Source organism: Aedes aegypti, chromosome 1 (genome assembly GCF_002204515.2).
Source record: "Aedes aegypti strain LVP_AGWG chromosome 1, AaegL5.0 Primary Assembly, whole genome shotgun sequence".
NCBI lineage: Eukaryota > Metazoa > Arthropoda > Insecta > Diptera > Culicidae > Aedes > Aedes aegypti.
This window is the reverse complement of record NC_035107.1, coordinates 152265610-152271043: the sequence shown is the minus strand read 5'-3', so window position 1 is coordinate 152271043 and position 5434 is coordinate 152265610. Positions and strand designations below refer to the sequence as shown.

The following is a 5434-nucleotide window of genomic DNA, read 5'->3' as shown; positions in this document are numbered from 1 at the left end:
AACCCGCTCTACATCTGAGATGTGCAGATCCCAATTCCGTTGATCACTGCGTGCGTAAGCACGGATTGCAGCGTTGATGGAGCAATTCACTCGTTCTACTGGGTTTGCCTGCGAGTGGTATTTCGCGTTTAGCCAGTGTTTAACTTTGTTTTCTTTTAGGAACTGGCCGAATTCCTTCGAGGTGAACGTGGCAGCGTTGTCGCTCAGGAGAATCTCCGGACTTCCGTGGCGGTTAAACCACTGCTCCCGAAGAATTGTGCAAAGGGAGTTACTTGAAATTTTCCGCACGGGGACCAGCATCACGTACTTGCTGTACACATCTAGTACTACGAGTAAATGTTGGTATCCGTGTTTGCTTCTGGGAAGTGGGCCAATATAGTCCACCGAAATCATCCTCCAGGGTGAATTTGATGTTCGAGCCTGACCAAGTTCAGGTTGAACGGGAACGAACGGAGCTTTTATTTCCTTGCACGTTCCACACTTTTGAAGAAAGGCCCTTGTTTGAGTGGCCATTTTCGGCCAGAAATATCGAAGCTTGATCTCATGTAGAGTTTTCTCTAACCCGACATGGAGAAGGTTTTCATGAGTTTTCTCAATGATTTCAAGGCGGCACTCTGGTGCTGGAACAAGTTTCCAATTGAATCGTGAGTCACTGGGAGTTTCCTCGGCTTTCACGTATTTAAAAAGTTGATCATTTTCGACTTTGAAATCACAATACGCATCTGGATTTTCGATTACCTTGGATCGGAGATTGCAGTACCAATCCGACTTGGTGACTGCGGAGACTTCGGCTACGGCACGGGACAATGCATCCGGGACGATGTTATCTTTGCCTTTTCGATGCTCGATTGTCATGTCGTACAGTTGAAGTTCTAAACTCCAACGACTCAGACGTGAACCAGTTTTCCACTTCGTTTGCATGATCCAAGTAATCGCAGAATTGTCTGTGATTAATCGAAAATGGTAACCTTCTAAGTACCCTCGGAAGTTTTCCACCGCCAATACTACTGCCAGACCTTCCTTCTCGGTGGCATGGTAATTGCGCTGGGGAGTAGTCAGCTTATGTGAGAAATACGCTACTACTTTTTCCCCGTCCTGGTGCTTTTGTGCGAGCACGGCTGCAACTGCTGTGTCGCTAGCGTCCGTCTGGAGGATGAACTCTTTCGAGAAATCCGGTGGAACTAAAACTGGAGGAGTGACCAACCGCTCCTTGATTTCAAGGAAGGCTTTTTCTGCTTCTGGGTTCCAGCTAATGTTCTTGGATTTTGTTTTTAGTAGATCGGACAGGGGTGCTGTCACCTCGCTGAAGCGATCTATTAATCGGCGGTAGTAACCGCACATACCCAAAAACCCGCGCAATTTGATGATTGTGATCGGTCTCTCATAGTCGAGAATAGGTTGTATTTTCTCGGGGTTGACTTGCAATCCCTCCCGAGAAAGAAAATACCCAAGAAACTTTAGCTGGAGTACACCAAAACGGGATTTTTCTAAGTTTATTGTCAAATTCGCTTCTTTTAGACATGCGGCCACCTCTTCGAGTAACTGCACGTGATGTTCGAATGATTCGCTAACGATGATGATGTCATCCAGGTGGACGAATACATAGGGCTCGAGTTTGCCACGACCAAGGACTTGGTCCATCAACCGAGCAAGAGTAGCAGGGCTGTTAACGAGTCCAAACGGAAGGCGAGTGAAGTGAAACATTCCACGACCAGGTACACTAAAAGCGGTATACTTCCGGCTGTCTTTGGCCAGAGGAACCTGCAGGAAAGCTTCCTTTAGGTCAATGGTCGATAGATACTTTGCCTTCGGTAAGCTACCTAGTATGCGGCCGGGATGTGGTAGTGGATAAGCATCTCGTACCGTTCTCTCATTGAGGGGCCTGGCGTCTAAGCAAAGCCGAATCGAGTCATCTGGTTTCGTGACGGCGACTAGATTTAGAGACCAATTCGAATCCGACTCTTCGATAATACCCATCGAACGCCATCTGTCGACCTCTGCCCAGACTTTTGAGAGTTTATTCGGACTCATCTTATAAGGATATCGTATTACTGGGTCTTTGTCTCGAAATTCCTCCTTACCAGGCTCAACACCTTGAAACGAATTCTTGACTTGCTCAATCCGTGTGGCCTGGGACGTCGACAGTGTCGACTTGGCGGTATCTTCTCCCGCAGCACTCTGGACACGACCGGGACTCACCAAAGCACAGTCTTTTAATTCCGGAGTGATTCCAAAAGACTTCCAGAAATCTATACCCAAAAGACATTCCACACTCAGTTCTTCGACTATTAATGTACAAACGATCTTCGTAATGCCCTTAAAAGTGAAAGGGAGATAGCACTGACCTAGAACTGGAATGAGTTGACCATTAGCCGAGCGCAACTCGCACGGTTGGTCCATGTTCTTCAAAGGACAGAGTGATATTTTCCGAAAATGCCGTTCGCTCATGATTGTGACGTTACTACCACTATCGAGTAAAGCGGCGAACTCGCAACCGTAGACATCAACCAAAATGAAAGGTCGATTGTCTGAAGGGTTGTTGAAGATAATTGTTTGAACGGATATGCGATCGCTGTAGTCTTCTGATTGAGCTGGTCGAAAACTATCGTAAATCTCTGGAGGAATGACTAGGTGTTCGAGGGAGCGCTTTTTAGCTTCCAACTGCGACTTTAATTGGATCTGATCCCGTTTTTTAAGCAGTAGGGGAACTGAGTAGTCTCGAATCCTTTGAAGCCACACAGTATACAGTAGACGCGCTTGGGCTTGGAGCACTCATCGTGATCATGCCCCTTTACTCCGCAATTGTAACATACCCCGGGCTGAGGAGGACGATGTTTGTCCACTAACAAGCTCAAGCTCATTGCGCCTTCCTGTTCCCGTGTATTTTTCGGAATTGCTCCGGTCTTCTCTTGGAGATTCTTTTGGTTTAGACCCCCCGTACCCTGGAAACGGTTTGGAGGTGTTTTATTAGCCGGTGGTGAGGCCGGTGGGTTATTCTTATTGTAGAAAACCCGAGGCTTGTTCCCCTTTCCGTTGAAACTCTCTTGCTGCGGCCACTGGCTCTGTTTAGAGCCATTATAGGCAGGGTTTTCCAGGAACGCAGCGACTTCTCTTGAATTCCCAAAAACTTTCTGATAGATGGGAGTCCTGGAAGCGTCGATTGTCTTACCGATGAGCATTAATTCAGCCACTGTGTTCACCGGTTTGAAGATTAGAACCTGTTTGTAGTCGGCTCTCATGTTACGTTTTATTATGTCCAGCTTCTCGCTAGGACTTAGCGGCGTTGTCATAGCACGGAAGATTTTTTCCATTTCGAGATAGAAATCTTGGAATGATTCGTTCCGCTGCTGACGTCTCTGAGATGCCTTCATCCTCAGCGCGGCGTCGAGTTCCGGGTGAACAAAGTTCGCCTTCAACTCGCACACAAGATGGTTCCAATTATAAAACCGCTTTTGAGACCGCATAGCTTGGTACCAAGCTAGCGCATTACCGGTAAACAAGTGCATGGCTGAATTGAATAACTCCACTTCAGAGATTTGTTCCGACTCCGCATAATGGTGAACCGATTCCAGGAACTCATTGAGTCCGGTTCCTTCATCGTTCCCAGCATATTTTTGGATTTTCCAATCGGCCACTCGTTGGAACCGCCGATAGTAACCGGTGATCTCCACCGATTCTGTACTCTCAGGCTGACAAGAAGGTACGTGATTTGGAAAAGAAGGACGCGAGAACACATTTTGCGGCGGATGAGTCGGCTCGGGCTTCTCAAAAGTTCTGGAATTGTTAACAAAGGCGGAGCTGAAAGGTTTCTGATTTGACTGTTTTGGTATTCCAAACTCTTTAGTAGGTATTGAGAAACGCCTCGAAGAGTTCTCTGGAACGCCTAAGCCTTCTAACGTCGCCGGATTGAAATCGGGCAAATCCGGTAGATCTGGACTTGTTCTCAAACGAATCTCATCCAGTTCTACTGGCAAACTTTGGGAGTTTACGTTAGGGACTATGCTATTCACGATGCCCTGTAACTCTGAAACCGCTACGCGAAGTGTTTGCACATCCCGATTCGTTTTCTGAAGTTCAGAAGCAATCGTGCTGATAGACACAAGTCCGTTACCGAGCTTTTTCACTGCAGCTTCCAGGGAATCAACTCTAGAAGAACTGCGAGCCTCGCTTAGCTTAATTTGGGCTTGTGTCTTTTGGATCTCCGCTCTTATTTCAAACAAGACATCTCGAATATCACCTACGGCATGGCTGTTGGATACTTTTTCGGCTGGAAATTGAGAGTTCTCGTCCGACACAGCATCCGTCCCTGTGGAAATGTGGATTTGCAAATCATCACCACCATCTTCCTTATCTTCCTCAATCGGCATTAGGGGCGGCGCCGACACATTCGCGAAGTGGTAGTTGTGAAGAGCAACCACATCGCTCAAAAGATCTACGAAGGCCTATTATTCTCCCCTGCGACGTAGTTTTTAACTATTTGGAGCCGGGCACCCAAGTGAAGTAGCCTGCTCCGGTAAACTTCCTTGTTCGGACACCTATACCCCAAATCCTCCTTCATGGACTCAAATTTACCACTACAAATGGACAATTCAGTTTCTACATTCCCTTGAAACGAACGGATGACAGGTTCGGAGCTGCTCTGCTCCATGGACAAAAATCCCCGCAATCGACGACGCCTCTTCGAACCCGATTGATCCGATTCAGGAGGGATAATAACACCACGGGAGTTCAGTTCAAAGTCGATCTCATCGAGTTCTAAATGATCGGCACGCAATTGAAAATAGGCGACGTTGAACTCCCCCAACGTCAAAGTATGGAGTGCCATTTTGATGAATGAACAACAAAAGTCTTCAAAATATGGACGAAATTGAGACTTACCAACTGATCAGTGACGTACAAATACGGTAAATAATAATTTATGATTACTAACGGTTCCAAAATGATTTTAGGTTGCCAAATTAAGTCAGATGTCACCCCAAATCAGCCCAGAAGAATCAAAAATCCCGCCCTGAGAACAAAGAGACCCAAAATGTCCCAATTCGTTCCGCAGACGAGACGGTTCACCGATTTAGTTTAAAAACGAACAATTTAAAATCAATTAAACGACCACGCGATTGTGGAAAAACGTCCCACCACTGTGTTATTCCACCCAAAATCCAAATTTTGGTGGAAGTACCCCTCGCTCAGTGGAGAAAATCGCAGATTTTCTAGCGAAATTTACGTTCGGCGCCAATTGTAAGACACGACAGCCCGGCAGGGCGGCCTGGAGCAGGGTACTTCAACCAAACTTTGAATTTCGGATGGGTTAAATGGGGAAAAATAAAATATTCAATTTAAAAACCTAAATTCTACGTCTTCCACTTCGCATGGATTGTGCGAAGACTTCCTAGGGGGCTTAGCTAGGGGGAGGAGGCTGGCTCCTTTGTCGGACCCC

General features: G+C 46.7%; 1 long non-coding RNA gene across 1 annotated transcript; it reads left to right on the top strand.

Annotated features, from left to right (window-relative positions):
• Nucleotides 1–4450: 4450 nt before the first annotated feature.
• Nucleotides 4451–5087, top strand: LOC110678363. Its single transcript, XR_002501525.1, has 2 exons — nt 4451–4888; nt 4950–5087. It is a non-coding gene; the product is annotated as an uncharacterized LOC110678363 (long non-coding RNA).
• The last annotated feature ends 347 nt before the right edge of the window (nt 5088–5434 follow it).